Source organism: Nerophis ophidion, linkage group LG13, assembly GCF_033978795.1.
Source record: "Nerophis ophidion isolate RoL-2023_Sa linkage group LG13, RoL_Noph_v1.0, whole genome shotgun sequence".
NCBI classification, from domain to species: Eukaryota; Metazoa; Chordata; class Actinopteri; order Syngnathiformes; family Syngnathidae; genus Nerophis; species Nerophis ophidion.
Window position 1 is genome coordinate 27,170,191 of NC_084623.1, and position 19,140 is coordinate 27,189,330.

The 19,140-nt window shown below is 37.8% G+C and overlaps 1 protein-coding gene across 2 annotated transcripts in view; it reads left to right on the forward strand.

The window, feature by feature from the left end:
• Positions 1 to 19,140, forward strand: part of LOC133564381 (inactive dipeptidyl peptidase 10-like) — a 326,503-nt gene that overhangs the window by 189,594 nt on the left and 117,769 nt on the right. The gene's annotated exons all lie outside the window — the stretch shown is intronic.

Here is a 19,140-nt window from a genome sequence, read left to right on the forward strand (position 1 = left end):
CAATTTTGCCCATTCAAGTCAAAGCATAATAATGTTGTAACATAACAATGTTTATGTCAGGTTCAAACACTGATGACGTCTATTAAACAGATAACAAGCAAGCATTTAAACAGAGACAGGATTTAATTTAGCTCAATGAGGAGAGCGCGTACACCTGTTCGCTTGTAAAGTGTCGTTCCACTCTCTGACGAAAGGATTTCACGCCTCCACTTTTATTTGGACTTTCCCTGATTACATGGCAACAGCTTTTTCTAAGGGGAGAGGGGGTTGTAAACGGCCGTTGCCATCGGTCACAAAACAGTTCAGAGAAAAGATGCCTGGAGTTTGCATCAGATCCTGCTTCCTCTCCGCTTTGTAAATCTCGGGTCATGACAAGATCTTCCTGTGGATCACAATAGATCAAAGAAACTGACGCCATTGTACACAGTGGAGTTTTACAAGCCTTTTGCTTGGTAAGATCAAAGACAGCTTTTGTCCTCTCACTGGGAACTCATGAAAACACAAAGTTTTGTGATAACTTAGATACAATTATTATGACGGTTTACTTGTGTTGTCATGTAAAAAATGTCACAGAAAAAAATGTGATACAGGAAGATAACACTTCACCTTCAAGGTGATATCTGTGTAATCTCCATTGATTACGTTATTTATGAATAAAATGAGTTAATATATATATATACATATATATATCTATCCATCCATCATCTTCCGCTTATCCGAGGTCGGGTCGCGGGGGCAACAGCCTAAGCAGGGAAACCCAGACTTCCCTCTCCCCAGCCACTTCGTCTAGCTCTTCCCGGGGGATCCCGAGGCGTTCCCAGGCCAGCCGGGAGACATAGTCTTCCCAACGTGTCCTGGGTCTTCCCCGTGGCCTCCTACCGGTTGGACGTGCCCTAAACATCTCCCTAGGGAGGCATTCGGGTGGCATCCTGACCAGATACCCGAACCACCTCATCTGGCTCCTCTCGATGTGAAGGAGCAGCGGCTTTACTTTGAGTTCCTCCCGGATGGCAGAACTTCTCACCCTATCTCTAAGGGAGAGCCCCGCCACACGGCGGAGGAAACTCATTTCGGCCGCTTGTACCCGTGATCTTATCCTTTCGGTACATATATATATATATATATATATATATATATATATTAGGGTTGGGCAAATTAATGCGTTAATTACGCGTTAACTCATGAATGAATGAATGAAATAAGTTTATTTCGGTCATATAATCAATCAAATCAAATCAATCAACCATTGTGTGTGATCAGTTTTACAGTACATGTTATATGTATACAATAATGCACATTTACACACGAAAGAAAAGAAAAGAAAAAAGAGTGACCAAAAAAGGAATAGGCTGAAGCCAAAGCTTATATTTGCCTATCCTATACCTTCTCAGAAAATTAGATTGCCTGGAACATCAACATAAACAAATAAATAAATAAAAAATCAATGGGATGAAAGTAATTGTGACTATATTTTATAATTTTCAATTTTTTCACCTTTCAATGTTTTCTTAAACCTTACCAAAGAAGTACATGTCTTCAGCTCATCACTGAGCTTGTTCCACCATTTAACTCCTAAAACTGTAATACATTTATATTTTATATTTGTTCTCGCTTTACCTATTTCAAAAATCGATATCCCCCGTAAATTATAGTTTTCTCCTCTTAAATGAAATAGCCTGAGAATACAAGCTGGAAGGCTGTTGTTTTTTACTCGAAACATAATTTCCATTGTTTTTAAAAACACAATGTCTGAAAATTTTAATATATTTGAACTCATAAATAATGGATTGGTATGTTCATAGTAGCACACTTTGTGTATTATTCTAATGACCCTTTTTTGAAGTTTTATTATTGGGTCTATGTTTGTTTTATAAACATTTCCCCAAATTTCAACACAATACGTTAAATATGGAAAAATAAAATAATAATACAACATATGCAGGCATGTCTTATTCAGCATGTGTCTTACTTTATAAAGAATAGCAATAGATTTGGATATTTTTCCTTTTATATATTCAATATGCGGTTTCCAACACAGTTTATGATCAATTATTATTCCCAAGAATTTAGTTTCATATACTCTATCAATGTCCACATGATTTAACTTTAATTTTGCTTCACAATTTGTCCTTGCACCACTAAACACCATACATTTAGTTTTCTTATCATTTAATGATAACTTATTAATATCAAACCATTTTTTTAGTTGAATTAACTCAACCTCCATTATCCTCAACACTTCCTTCAAGTCTTCTCCTGAACAATATACATTTGTATCATCTGCAAACATAATAAATTTAAATTTATTAGATACTGAACAAATATAATTTAGGTAGAGTATAAATAACTTAGGTCCCAATACCGAGCCTTGTGGAACACCACAAGTTACTCTTCTTGGCTGTGATTTAATCTTATTAATTTCCACATATTGATATCTGTTACTTAAATAACTACTTAACCACTGTTGCGAAACACCTCTTATGCCATATTTTTCCAATTTCTGCAGAAGTAAGGAATGATCGATTGTGTCAAAAGCTTTACATAAGTCAATAAATACTCCAACGGTGTGTTGCTTTTTTCTATTGCTGTAGCTATGTTTTCTACAAAGTCCATCACTGCTAGAGATGTAGATCGATTACTCCTGAAGCCATACTGATGGTCATTCAATAGCTCATGTTTGTCAATAAACTTATCAAGTCTATTTACAAATAATTTCTCAAGAATTTTTGCAAATTGAGGTAGTAAGGACACAGGTCTATAATTTGAGACCATATGTTTATCACCATTTTTATAAATTGGAATAACTTTTGCGATTTTCATTTTGTCAGGAAAAATTCCAGTTGATAAAGATTTATTGCATATATAAGTAAATGGCTTCAGGACACAATCTATCAGTTCCTTAACAAGTGACATATCCACGTTGTTACCGTCGACAGATTTTTTATTTTTAAACTTTCTGACCACTTCTGACACATCACTTTCACAAACTCCACCAAGAAACATTGAATTGTTTATGTGAGATACAGGCTTTAACTTTTTCTCATGCTTTATTTTTAAATTAATATTTTTTGCCAAATTTGGGCCAACATTCACAAAAAACTTATTGAATTCCTCAGCTATTTCTTCTATATTTTCAATAATTGAGTTGTCATCTTTTACCAGATATGCTGTAAAATCCTTATTGCTAAATTTTTTAATCATTGTATTAAGCACATGCCAGGTTTCAATTATATTATTTTTATGTTTATGCAGCAATTGTTCATAATTGTTTTTTTGTTGCAGCCTCATGATAAATGTCAATCTGTTTTTATACTTTTTATATTTGTCCTCATTTTCCTTTGTTCGATTCTTAATAAATTCCTTGTAAAGTCTATTTTTTTTTTTTTACAGGCTTTTACTAAAACCCCTTGTTATCCATGGTTTTCCCCTCGTTTTAGTATTTTGCTTATATTCTCTCAATGGACAATGATGGTCATAAAGTGTCAGAAATATATCCAGGAATGTATCGTATGCTTCATTAGTATCCTCCACAAAAACATTTTGCCAGTCTTGATTTAAAAGATCAGCCTTGAATGCATTAACTGCTTCTGGTGATTTTATTCTAACAAAATAATTTATTTGTCTTTTTGTTTGTAAGTTTGGCTCGTTGTTCATTTGGATCACTGTAAAAACAGGCAAGTGATCACTTACATCAGTCACTAAGAGTCCACTTTTCCTCTTCCCATCAAATACATTTATAAAAATATTATCAATTAGTGTTAGGCTGTCCTTTGTTATTCTGCTAGGTTTTACAATTAGTGGAAAGAAACTCAAGCTAAACATAAGATTAACAAAATCAGTGGTTTTCATGTGATCATTATATTTCATCAAATCAATGTTAAAGTCACCACAAATCAAGATCATCTTATCATTATGTTTTTCATATAACTCGAACATTTTCTTATTAAATTGATCAATGCATGTTCCAGGAGTTCTATAAATACAACTAATTAATATGTTTTTGGATCTTTCAACACTGATTTCAATAGTTACACATTCCATCAGATTGTCAATAGCAGTTGTCATGTCAGCAATCAGCCTACATTTGAGAGGGGACATCACAAACAATACAACACCTCCTCCCCTTTTGTTCATCCTGTTTTGCCAAAACATTTCATATCCCTCTAATCCATCCAGTAATTCCTTACTATCATTCAACCAAGTCTCTGAAATTGCTATTATGGTAAACCTTTGCTGTATTTGTTTAAGATACTCTTTAATTTTGGAAAAGTTACTGTAAAGACTCCTTCTGTTAAAATGAATGACTGAAAAGCCTTCCATTTCAACATTTGAATTCAACTGTTCTTCAGTATAATACTCACAGTCCACATTAGCGTCCTGATAGAAGTGAATATCTGGGTCAATGTTATTTTCTAACTCATAGCATTTATGATCATGAAAGTTGAAAGACTTGAATTTTGTGCAGCTAATTTGTTCTTCTGTCATGTTGGTTGTCCACACGGTTTTATGCGTGGTGTTGGGTATATGCCTCTATGATCCAGGGTAAGAAAAAGTAAAAAAAACCCAACAAAAATAGTCTGAGAATTCCAAAAATAATCTCATCAAAAATCTCACTGCAGCTGTCCTCATCAAAAATAGAACGATTAAAAAATGAGCTCGACAAAAGTGCAATTGTAACTGTCGAAAAAAAAAATGGAACAATCGACATTATCTGAACTGTTCAAGGTCTTCAAGTTCTCTCACCAGTATTACTTTAGCTTGCTCCGGTGTAGATCCATTCAGCTGAATGAAAACCTTGCAGTTTCTTGTCCATGTGGCTCCAATCTTATTGTTTTTCCTCAGGATCCGTGCTTCCCGTGCTATATCCGATATTTTCTTGGTCAGATGCTCGTTGATATACACCGCAGATCCCTTCAACTTTCTTCCTTGTCTCAGTAATTCCGTTTTGTGTCACCGGTTTACAAAACGCACAAGGACTGAATGCTTTGCTTTGTCTCTGCGTGGCAGCGTATGACATGCTGAGATGTTATTTGCATCCACGTCTTTTCCTTTCAAAAATTGCAAGCCTTGGTCCTCCAGAGTTTGCAGATCCTCTCTTTCTGCGTCCTCTCCAACATTCCTGCCCGCCGCAGCAGCTCGGGCATACGAGCGCGGTCTGATGTTTAGTCCCGTGATGATGACATCTTCCATCCTTGTGTACTGCTCCAAGTTTTCGACTCTCCTTTCAAGATCCGTTATTGTCTTGTCTTTTTGTCGAATTATTTCTTTGAGTTTCCTCACTTCATCTACAAGCTCCGTGAGCTTGCTTAGCTGCTGGGAGACGCTAGCCAGGTCGCCTGACATAAAGTTTAGCAACTTCCGTATTTCCTCTATGTCATTCTCCATCTGTGCACTCTTCTTTGGAGGAGGCATGACAAAAGGTGCGTTGGTGCTTTTCACGCCTTTTGTTTGTGTTTTGACGGAGTAGATTAAATAATAGTTGCTTAATGTTGTCGCAATTTACGGGAGCGCCGCCATCTTGCTGCGTCATCAATCTATTAACGCCGACAATTATTTTATCGCACATTTGCGTATGTTGTTTACATGCTTTTATTTTGTTAACGCCTTTTCTTAACAAGATGGCATCTCCCAGATGTACTTCGGCGTCGAGGGGCTCTTGGTAAAGATGGAACATTTGGCAAAAATACCGGACAATTCTGCAAATTTCATGGCTGGCTTACAGCGTGGTCACTCCGGGATCACTTACGACCGCCAGACAATTCGGAATGTGGATAGATCGGGCCGTTTTGGACTGAATGACGCGTGCTTGTTAGACCGGCTAGTTAGCATGGGAATACTTTGCCGGCTACATCCAGCGGGCTGTGAAGCAGCGGAGTATATGTGTTGTCTGTCTATTTATGAATAATGCAGAGGAGGAGTGTTGGCTGAGTTCTTAACGTTTACTTTCAGAGCGTGCATATCACAACATACAAGATGCCGTCATGGCGACACAACCTATACCGGGCTACCGCGCATGCTCGTCACTCTTGTTGCATGCTGGGTAGGGTAGTTCTTTTTTTCCCTGGCTCATAACATCACAATATGTATATGCATTCAGTTTATCAAAGCACCAAGCAAACAATCTGAAAATTCCCATCATATCAATTCCTAGATATGGTCATAATTATTTTAAGTGCACTACGCAGAATAAACACAACATTATTAATATTGCTACTACGGATAATTTGATCAAAAATTCCCTAAAACAGCCCACTACCTATAATACAGGTTTTTTAAACATAAGATTCCTGATAAAAAAAAATGTTTCTGCTGTTACCTAAGAAATTGCCTGTTCAGATGTTATGATTGTGGCTCAGAAATTTTTTTATGTAGATTATATTTATTTTCCATAACAAACAGGATAACTACCCTGGCAGTGGCAATAAGCTTAAATGTTTGTATTTACATTTTTTGAGTTGATTTTCATAAAATATGCTATTTAACCGCTACTGTTTAACAAGTACTGATTTAAATTGTGTTTGCACAACAAATGTGTTGGCGCTTTTGTTCATGTGGGAGAATATTCCAATAAAGGTGCATTACACACTACTTTTGAATTCATTATTGGGCTTTGCAATGCAGTTAATCGCGATTAATCGGAGAAATAGTGCGATTAACTTCGATTAAAAATTTTAATCGTTGCCCAGCCCTAATATATATATATATATATATATATATATATATATATATATATATATATATATATATATATATATATATATATACATACATTTAGTGAAAATACTTTGTAGTTAGTCGTATGCAGCCGTTTTGTTCATTTTTTATGTAAAATGTTTGTATTTTATTCCTCTTGGTTTTTTAAAATGTGCTTTTCATTCTGTTTCCACTTTGGTCAACTGGGGTTGTTTTTAAATGTGCTATATAAATAAATGAACTGAACTGAACTGAACTGAAACTGAATTGTAAGTAGACATACCTGTACATTAATGTATTTATGTCAAATTAAAATCACCATTACAATCTCATTGTTAAATGTTCATACAAGTTTAAAAAAAATCACAATTTCAATTTTCATTTGTCGTTCTCACCTGTCAATGGGCTTGTTCATTGTATGCTTGCATTAGACTAGCTCAGTCCTTCTCAAATAGTGGGGCGGGCCACCCTGGTGGGGCCTGTTGCAAGGCTGTAAACAGCTTGATTTCCTCATTTTGATTTATAAAAGTTTAATGTTTATAAATCAACTCCTTTTTGGTTCCTTTCTTGAGTTAAAAGTGCCATATGTAATAATTCCATGTCAAGTCATTAAATGGCCCTGGTATGTCAAAAGGCATTACTAAATCATGTTCTTATCGAATACCTTCATAACTGATAACGGTCGTTCAGCCGGAATATGCTCATTTCAAAACTAAATTTATAGCCCCGAAATATTGTTATTGTTTTCATTTCGATGCCCCCCCGCCCTCCACCGTTTGACCAATTAAAAAGTTTGTCAGTGTGTCACATCCAGATTTACAGTTATGCACCACTCTCATCGTTTTGCTACTGCCACTGGTAAAGTTACAAATGTCAGACCTTAGTAAATCTAAAAGGCCTTGTTACGATTCTTTACTTATTCATGACAAAGCCAGGAACAGAACGAGGATTGGTATCAGGGATGCCTTTGAAAGATGGAGACGAGAGAAGGCGGAGAAGATTTTTTTCATTTGACGCCAAACTTGGTAATTTCCTAAATCAGGCATTTACGTTTTCTAATTACTTCTAATAAATGGAAATGAACATCCATCCATCCGTCCATTTTCTACCGCTTGTCCCTTTCGGGGTCGCGCGCGGGGGGAGGGGGGGGGGTGGGGTGAAGCCTATCCATTGTATGTAAATTATATTGTTCAATAGAGTCTATGATCTTATCTAACAAAGCTAGTATGGTCGTGCATCGGATACTTTGTTTGATGGTGCTTCGCTCCTAGTGTAATGCTTAGCATGCTAGCCGAGTCAATTACACATCGACATATAGGCTAACGTGGGACATATGCCCGTTAGCCTGTACTATGTGTAATCCAAATGACAGGGAAACATCTATTTTCGACAAATATAACCTATGTGGATGTGGGTAGTGTCAGTGCCTATTTCGCTCTCAATATGCTGATACACCGAGGCAATGCATTCCAACAGTAGCACAGCTAATTGCGGTTTTGTGGTACTGTATGTGCATCAGGCACATATGGGGTGGTATTTGCTTGGCACAATATAATGCATTACATATTCTACTTTGTGTATTGACATGGTAGTAGGCTATATGATTTATGCATGATGTGGTTTATGCTTAACGTAGGTTGGCTCATAGAATTGCACTCTGCGCTGAAAGATGGTGATGGAAGAGAATGCAGTGCGTCAGGTTGGATGCAACATAGAGTTATGCTGAACAAAATGTGGCAGTAATTTTTGTGTTGGCCTTGGCTTGCCATCAAAGTAGGCCTATGCAATATATGATATATTATGTATTATTGTACATAATATATTTTTATGGTAGTCCGTGCGGTCAAACTAGACATTCAAGCAGGGTAATGCCAACAATCTGTTTCAACTCCCGACTAAAATATTGCTGTGTAACTTTACAAATACATTTGGCTAATCGATATTAGTAAAATGTGGTATAATGACTTAGTGAACCATCTTGCAAGAAACATAAACAAGTAGGAGTAGGATTCGGCTACGTATCTGGCAACCTCAGTCATGGAGGGGACTACATCATTTTGACTGTGATTGCAGTATAATTTCTGGCCACAATACTACATATAGCACCTTTAATATTGCTGTTTGGTTTAAATTCATTATTATTTTTGAGGTTATTTAACTAGATTTTTCAGTGTAAAATGCCTCAAGTCGGTTAAAAAATATTATTAGTTTAGATAAGGATGTGATCAATGTTAATACAATTATTTTTTGTTGTAAGTTAATCTATATATATTTTTTAAAATATGCAGAGGTGTACTTACAGCAATTTTACAGACAAATGATACAACGGAGAGGTGGGGTGTGAGAATTTTTTTCTTCTTCCTGGGGGGCATGACAGAAAATAATAGAGAAGCCTTGGGCTAGCGGCATAACCTTTATCATCCTTTTTCAACCTCTATCCTGCATGGCTGTATTGCTTTTTTCAGCTTATACCAAACTGTATTGTTGATTTAACATGATTTCTACGTGTATGTATGGTTCATGTGTATATTAATATACTTTCCTTTGTAGGCTTAGTTTGATAGTAACTTCATTGTGGAGGATATTATTAAACAACCTCAAGTTTTTTTTTTCTTTTTCATCTCTAAATCAAAAGACATTTACCTATCTACCAAACTAAATTCCAACATTCATTGAGGGCAGAAAAATAAATGTAAAAACAAGGGGTATAGTAAAAGAAGCCTGCATTACATTGTAATAATAAAACAAGTATCAAACATTTGAAAAATACAGCAGAACAATATAATTTAACAAGAAAATTATATGTTGATACTCATAACTATACTGAACAACAATATAAATGCAACACTTGTTTTTGCTCCCATTTTTCATGAGTTCAACTCAAAGATCTAAGACTTTTACCATATACACAAAAGACCTATTCCTCTCAAAACTGTTCACAAATCAGTCTTAATCTATGTTAATGACCACTTCTTCTTTGTCATGATAATACAGGTGTGTCTTAGGCTGCTCACAATAAACGGCCACTTTGAAATGTGCAATTTTGCTTTATTGAGGGTCGGAGGGGGTCAGAAAAGCAGTCAGTGTCTGGTATGAACTCCATTTGCCTCAAGCAGTGCAACACATTACCTTTGCATAGAGTTGATCAGGTTGTCTGTTGTGGCCTGTGGAATGTTGGTCCACTCATCTTCAACGGCTGTGCCAAGTTGCTGGATATTGCCAGGAAGTAAAACACGCTGTCATATACGCCGTTCCACAGCATCCCAAACATGCTCAATGGGTGACATGTCCAGTGAGAATGCTGGCCATTTAAGAACTGGAATGTTACATGAGGTGATGGTCTCGGGTAAATGGGACAACAATGGGCCTCAGGATCTTGTCACGGTATCTCTGTGCATTCAAAATGCCATCAATAAAATGCACTTGCGATTGTTGTCCATAACATATTCCTGCCTATACCATAACCCCACCCTCATCATGGGCCTCTCAATTCACAACACTGACATCAGCAAACCACTCACACACACAACGCAACACACGCTGTCTGCCATCTGCCTTGAACAGTGATAACCGGGATTCATCCGTGAAGAGAACACCTCTCCAGTGTGCCAGACACCATCGAATATGAGCATTTCCCCACTTAAGTCAGTTACGATGACAAACTGCAGTCAGGTTGAGACCCCCATGAGCACGACACACATGAGACAGTCACTCACAGTTTTTGCAGACATTCTTTGGTCATGCAAACAGATTTTTGCAGCAGCTGTCCCGGGGGCTGGTCTCAGGCGATCATTGAGGTGCACCTGGTGGATGTGGAGGTTCTGGGTTGGTGTGGTTATACGTGGTTTGCGGTTGTGAGGCTGGTTGGATGTACTGCTAAATTCTCTGAAACGCTTTTGGAGACGGCTTATGGTCGGGAAATGAACATTCAATTCACGGCAACAGCTCTGGTGGACATTTCTGCAGTCAGCATGCCAACTGCACACTCTCTCAAAACTTGCGATTACTATGGCAGTGTGCTGTGTGATAAAACTGCACATTTCAAGGCCTACTGAAATGAGATTTTCTTATTTAAACGGGGATAGCAGGTCCATTCTATGTGTCATACTTGATCATTTTGCGATATTGCCATATTTTTGCTGAAAGGATTTAGAAGAGAACATCGACGATAAAGTACGACAAAGTTCACAACTTTTGTTCGCTAATAAAAAAGCCTTGCCTTTACCGGAAGTTACAGACGATGATGTCACCCGGGTGAGGGCTCCTCACATCCTCACATTGTTTATAATGGGAGCCTCCAACAAAAAGAGCTATTCGGACCGAGAAAACGATAATTTCCCCATTAATTTGAGCGAGGATGAAAGATTTGTGGCTGAAGATATTGACAGCGAAGGACTAGAAAAAAAAAAAAAAAGGGAAAAAAAAAAGACGATTGCATTGTGAGCGCTTCAGATGTTTTTAGACACATTTACTAGGATAATTGTGGGCAATCCCTTATCTTTCTATTGTGTTGCTAGTGTTTTAGTGAGATTGTATAGTACCTGATAGTCGAAGGGGTGTGTCCACGGGTGTCTTAACGCCAGTCTCTGAGGGAATTAGTTACGGCTACAGCAGCACGTCAGAAGTTCCGCTGATCTCCGGGAAGAAGCGACTTTTTACCACAATTTTCTCTTTGAAACCTGCCGGTTGACAAGTGGTCGGGATTAACGTTCGTTTGACCGCTGTGATCCATAGTAAAACTTCACCTCCGGGAATTGTAAACAACAAAACACTGTGGTTTGTGTGGCTAAAGGCTAAAGCTTCCCACCTCCATCTTTCTACTTTGACTTCTCCATTATTAATTGAACAAATTGCAAAATATTCAGCAACACAGATGTCCAGAATACTGTATAATTGCGCGATGAAAAGAGACGCCTTTTAGCCGCTAGTGGTGCTGCGCTAATATGTCCCCTCCAACTCCAGACGTCACGCGCACGCGTCATCATACGCGTCATCATTCCACGACGTTTTCAACAAGAAACTCCGCGGGAAATTTAAAATTGTAATTTAGTAAACTAAATCGGCCGTATTGGCATGTGTTGCAACGTTAATATTTCATCTTTGATATATAAACTATCAGACTGCGTGGTCGGTAGTAGTGGGTTTCAGTAGGCCTTCCAGAGTGGCGTTTTATTTTGGGCAGCCTAAGGCACACCTGTGCAATAATCATGCTGTTTAATCAGCATTTATGAGGTGGGATGCATTGTGTTGGCAAAGAAGAAATGCTCACAAACACAGACTTGGACAAACTTGTGAACAATATTTGAGAGGAAGAGGTATTTTGTGTAAAAGTAAAAACAAAGAGTTGCGTTTATATTTTTGTTCTGTGTAATACTATTTTGTCTTTAAATATATGTACATCTTTTTAGCCTTTGAAGAACATACATGCATTATAGCCAATTATGTAAACTATATGATGTCATATTGACACCACCTCGGGCCACGCCCCCAGCCGCAACAAATAGACTGTAATCTGTGGTGAACCAATTACTGCTTTAAGCATGCTCAAATTAAAAGAAAGCACACATAAGAATGCATTAGTTATTATTTGATGTTCAAATTATGTTATTAGTTATCATTAACTTAGCAATGAAGAGGTTTAAGTCCTGGCATTAGTGGGTACGTCAACAAAAACAGCTCACTAGCATTTGCATTAGCACAGTGTTTTTTGTGCTTTTCACTTGCGTTTTGGGCGGCAATATTGTAAAATAATGGTAAAAAAATAAAGATAAAAATAACTTGAAATGTACAAGTCATTTGACAAAGGTTCGGCCCTTTGGAATAACCGAGTGTTGTAGTTTTTTTGCTCATTTGCATTTGAGGTTGGCAGTTACAAAGTCTGAGCTAGTGCTGTATGCCGGTAGGGAGCCGAGAAGGGTGCAAGTTGGCCTGTTCAAGTGTTGACACAGTGAAATGTTTAGTTTTGGGTGGCAGCAAGCGTTTTCATAAACATAATTTCCTAGAGACGAGCGTTTCTTCTTCTCACCATGACAACATTTCACTCACATATATCAATAGGCGCATATAATAATAGACTATGTGTTTATTGGCCAATTACCTTATTAACGCGTAAATCATCGGACGCTAAACTCCAAACGGAATAGTAACACAAAGAAAAAAACATGATCCAAACAACACAGTAAAACATCCGAACCAGATCAAAAAGAAACTGTTGGATGTCATTAGAGATGTTGTGCTACATCCTTCGTCTGATGACACCACTGTGCTTTCATTAAATGACATCATCTATATCTGCTGTCTTTCCACATAATTGATGCTCACAAGGCACCCTTTTCACATTTTTATTTTCCTTATTTATCTTGGATTTATTCCTGATTGGCCAGAAGGGATCATAGTTTAACCCTTGATGCTCTTGGCTGGAATTATAAAAAACGAAAACCAGTGAAGTTGGCCAGTTGTGTAAATCGTAAATAAAAACAGAATACAATGATTTGCAAATCCTTTTCAACCTACAGTATATTCAATTGAATAGACTGCAAACACAAGATACTTAACGTTCAAACTGGAAAACTTTGTTATTTTTTGCAAATATTAGCTCATTTGGAATTTTGATGCCTGCAACATGTTTAAAAAAAGCTGGCACAAGTGTCAAAAAAGACTGAGAAAGTTGAGGAATGCTTATCAACCACTTATTTGGAACATCCCACTGGTGAACAGGCTAATTTGGAACAGGTGGGTGCCATGATTGGGTATAAAAGCAGCTTCCATGACATTCTCAGTCATTCACAAACAAGGATAGTGCAAGAGTCAACACTTTGTGAACAAATGCGTGAGCAAATTGTCGAACAGTTTAAGGACAACATTTCTCAACCAGCTATTGCAAGGAATTTAGGGATTTCACCATTTACGGTCCGTAATATCATCAAAAGGTTCAGAGAATCTGAAGAAATTACTGGACGTAAGCGGCTAAGCCCGAGACCTTCGATCCTTCAGGCTTTACTCCATCAAAAAACAACATCATTGTAAAGGATATCACCACAAGGGCTCTGGGAAAACCACTGTCAGTAACTACATTTGGTCGCTACTTCTGTAAATGCAAGTTAAAACTCTACTATGCAAAACCAAAGCCATTTATCAACAAAACCTAGACACGGCGCCGTTTTTCGCTGTGCCCAAGCTCATCTAAAATGGACTGATGTAAAGTGGAAAAGTGTTTTGTGGTCTGACAAATCCACATTTCATCTGAAAAGCTTAAAAAATGGTCTCCTCAGTTCCCAAATGTTTACTGAGTGTCGTTAAAAGGAAAGGCCATGCAACACAGTGGTAAAAATGCCCCTGTGCCAATATTTTTGGAATATGTTGCTGCCATTAAATTCAAGGTTAATGATTCTTTGCAAAAAAAAATATGTTTTCTCGGTTTGAACATTACATTTCTGGTCTTTGCAGTATATTCAAATGAATATAAGTTGAAAAGGATTTGCAAATCATTGTATTCTGTTTTTATTTATGAATTACACAACGTGACAATTTCACTAGTTTTGGGTTTTGTAAATGCATGGTCCATGTGATGATGTCTTTTTGAGGAGAAGGTCATGATTCCTCAGTGGGAGAGGATGGAATGTGTTCCTGTACTGCTCTCTTCCATGTATGCAATGTTCGTTTTAACGTTCCTCTCCATTGCCCATCTCATGCGAGCCTCTAAATTTGTGCCGCAGGGCAGGAGAACCAGGCAAGGCTTTTCTGTCCATCAATATTTCATTCCCCCGTGACATTTTCCCACTATCTTCTCAACGCCATCTCATTCCCTGAGCTGACCTTAGGCGAGAACGAGAGAGGCAATGTTGTGCGATAAGTCAGCTTTGCGGCTTGTTTTTTTTGTTTTTTGACGCATGTTGCAGAATGAAGTCAGACAAATGAGGAAAGATAAAAGATGGATGGTGTGAGCAATGATTGATCACTCGGACTAGCAGCAACAATGTTTTTTTTTAGAGGCTTTAGGGGTTTTAGCTTAAATTGATCCACACATCAAGATTATATAAATTAATATAATATGCACTAAATTAGGGTTGTTAAAAGTATTAACACTACAATACTAAGTCGAAAAAAATATATACATTGATAGCTCGATACGATCGAATACTGTAGTACAGGGGTCCCCAACCACCGGTCCTTACCGGTCCGTAACGCATTTGCTACCGGGTCGCACAGAAACATTAGACACACCAAAAGGCTTGTTTATAGATGTACAGTAAAACTCCTCATAGGAAGATGCCATTTGTTATATTTTTTAGAACTTTGTGACATGATACAATACACATTAGTGAACATATACTGTATTTTTCGGAGTATAAGTCGCACCCGCCGAAAATGCACAATAAAGAAGGAAAAAAACATATGGAAGTCGCACTGGAGTATAAGTTGCATTTTTTGGGGAAATTTATTTGATAAAACGCAACACCAAGAATAGACATTTGAAAGGCAATTTAAAATAAATAAAGAATAGTGAACATCAGGCTGAATAAGTGTACGTTATATGACACATAAAGAACCAACTGAGAAGTGTATGTTGACGTAACATATTGTGGTAAGAGTCATTCAAATAAGTATAACATATAGAAAATGCTATAGATTTACCCAAAAATCTGTCACTCCTAATCGCTAAATCGCCTGAAATCTTATACGTCTAGTCTCTTACGTGAATTACTTAAATAATATTATTTGATATTTTACGGTAATGTCTTAATAATTTCACACATAAGTCACGCCTGAGTATAAGTCGCAACACCGGCCAAACTATGAAAAAAACTGCGACTTATAGTCCGAAAAATACGGTACAATATAAATGTGACAGATTGTAGCCAAAGGCTGATTTCCACCTGCAGTCTCATCCCAGAAAAAAAAAGGCCCAGGGGTCCCACTAATTCAGCGTTGTAGTGTGTTATAATTTTCATGTACTATATTTTCCGCACTATAAGGCGCACCTAAAAACCTCAAATTTTCTCAAAAGCTTACAGTGCGCCTTATAATCCGGGGCGCCTTATATATGGACCAATATTGAGCCACAATAAGCGGTAGAAATGGATGGATGGAGGTCTCGCAATTACGCTACGCAACTTCATTTTACCCCATAGAAGAAGAAGGGCACTTCTTCTTCTACAGCCGCTGACCTTATTTTCCCCCTGTAGAAGAAGAAGCGCAGTGCATGCTGTGATATATGACTGCGGTAGGCGTGCCGTTTCTGTGAGTAAAGACCCCAAAATGGCTCCTATTAAGAGACACAATTACGACGCAGAGTTTAAACTCAAGGCGATCAGTCACGCAGTAGAACACGGGAATATAGCAGCAGCGAGATAATTTAACATTAACAGCAGCGACACTGACTCGTTTAATGACGACTTCGACGAGACGGAGCCGGGCATGTTGGATCCCGTATTCGCCCAACTTTTTGAATCGAACACTGAAGAAGAAGAATTTGAGGGATTCGTGGATGAGGAATAACTTAATAAAGTGAGATTTACATGTTTATTTTGTGTGTTGTGTTGTGTGACATTATCGTTTGAGCAACGTTGAGTTATTGATATATTATTGGTTTGCACTATTTCGAGTGTTACTATATTGTGTTCGCACTAATGTTTGATGTACCGTAACAGTATCAGACTGTTTTTTACGTGTTTATTGAATCGGGGAAAATAATAAAATAGCTTTTTATTCATTTTGGGAGTGAACAGAGTTGTCAGAACGCTTGTTTGTAATCTATTAATAAAGTTTGACTGACCTATCTGACTGTTTTGTTGACATTCCCTTTAGCGCAGCTCCATCTAAAGGATGCATAACAACACACCAGCCTCTACTGTAGCATCTATTCTATGCGCCTTATAATGCGGTGCGCCTTATATCTGAACACAGTTTTAAAATAGGCCATTCATTGAAGGTGCGCCTTATAATCCGGTGCACCTTATAGTGCGGAAAATACGGTACTTATTTTTGCTGTATTTATCCGGTACAAGTGGACTGGCGGTCCCTGAAAATATTGCTTCCATTAAACAGATCTGCGGTGCAAAAACGGTTGGAGACCCCTGCTGTAGTACACTTTTTTTCTTGGCGAGTCGTCTCAATTCTCTGCGCTTGAGCACTGCGTCAGCACCAAATAAGAAATAGATTTTAAATTAAAAAAATATATCCAGTGTTACCATATATATACGCATTTGTGGAAGTCTGTCACAAATACGAATTTAGCCCTAGCTCATAAAAAAAAAATTATCGTGAAAGGGTATCACTGTAGCAAAACTGTAGGTGTAGAGTAACTCTGCTTCACAACACAACTCATACGCGCTTGTTTTCACAGAGAATAAGACATAGCAGAAAAGATCTGTGATGCTCTTTAGCCAATTCTTCGCTATATTAACAGGTTTGCACTACATATTAAAAGTTAAAAGAGGTGTATTTTCACAAGTGAATGTGCGTTACCATAGCTTGCAGAAAACCCCTAGAAGCACCCAACCTTCATCACTTCCATAAGTGGTAAGAAAATACAGCTTAGAAACATTCTGTCTTTTGGCAACACTTTGAATACCACAGTTTTACTTTCACCAGGAAAGCAAAGTGCCATCCTCGGAAAGGATAGGCACCGAATCAGGTACTTTTTTGGCACTGACCAAATATCGCCGGTGCTAACGGGCACTGATTCAGGAAATCCAACAATGTCTTGTTTTGGTACCTGGGTAGCGCCACTGCGCGTGACGTTACATCTATTTGCAGACCCAGTTGTCTATAACTAAGAATGTAACAATAAACTGTGTTAATGATAGCCACAGTATAACTCACTCACATTCACACACTAGGGCCAATTTAGTGTTGCCAATTAACTTATCCCCAGGTGCATGTCTTTGGAGGTGGGAGGAAGCCGTGTGAATGTTGTTTGTCTATCTGTGTTGCCCCTGCAGCTGAGATAGGCTCCAGCGACCCCCCGCGACCCCAAAATGGGGACAAGCGGTAGAAATAGATGGATGGACACTAAAAATCCTGATGGTTAGTGTAAGTGCTCAAAATTCAAATGATCAAAAAAAACAGCTTTAGCTTTAATGCTATAAGCGTAAATGCTAACATGTAAACATTAATGTCTTTCCCCATTAACATACCTCAGTCTAAACTTATATAAACACATTGCTGTTTGAGCAACTATGCTATTTAATTGTCCACATTGAACTTACAAGCTGTGCTTGTAAAGCACATAATAATTGATCGGAAAATACAAGACAGGGGTGGTTTTATGGTGCGTTCAATGACTGCTGAAAAGAGTGGGACAACCAAAGCTTTTGGAAACGGGCTTAGGTGACACACCACCATTTAGGGTCACATGAATGTCACATGACAACCACTCCTAAATAGTTCCCATATGTATCCATCCATCCATTTTCTACCACTTGTACCTTTCTGGGTCGCGGGGGGTGCTGTTGCCTATCTCAGCTGCATTCGGGCGGTAGGCGGGGTACACCCTGAACGAGTCGCTACCTCATCACAGGGCCAACACAGACAGATACAGATAGACATACAACATACATAGTACCAGTATATAAGTATATGTTTGATGTCAAGAGTTGGCCAATTTGATGTTCACACATTGCAGTAAAGAACCAATGAACTCAAAATCCCCTGTTTATTTTTTAATGATTTACTGCTGTATTACAATACTACTGTACATATTTGACATGTTCCGTGAGCTTCTTGGTACTCTAGCCTCCATCATGTAAAGCCAGCTTTATAGAATGGCTGCTAATGATTAATTAAACATGGCAGGTTTAAATATAGACTTGTAGGGACCAAAGCAGAAATATAATATCTTACAGTCTTCTCTTTCTGTGATATAATCCAACTAATGATGCATCATATTTGATTCACGAAGACTCCTTCATATACTTATTCTCACTAGCCCTGGGTCATGTTTCTGGAAATTGACAACTTAACATTAAATCACGTGTTGCAGTTGTAAATGAAAAGTGTATGGAATATTACTTTAAAACAGTAATTATGTTGCGATCTGCTGCTCAGATCTTCACATGTTTGTTTTTTTCCATCTTTGTTTCATTCTCAGTCTGACCCGTTTACTTCCTGTTTTTGTCCATCACTATGGTTACGCATCAGTCCACCTGTTAGTCTCGCCCCGCACACCTGCTACTAATTTTCACCCTCCTATTTAAGCTCACCTTTTCTGTTTACTCATTCTCGGATCCTAATTTGCCCACGCGCAACAGTGACGACTCTCATCATTCTATGTATGTATTTTCTCGCTAGCTCTCACGCTAAGCCACTTTATTTTCCAGCTTTCATGCTGAATGTTTTTGTTTACTCTTTTGTGTCCTCGTACCAAGTTTTAGTTTTCCTTGTGTTTTATCCTAGCTTTCACGCTAGCGTCTTTTGTTTACCTTTTCTCTTTACACCAGTGTTTTT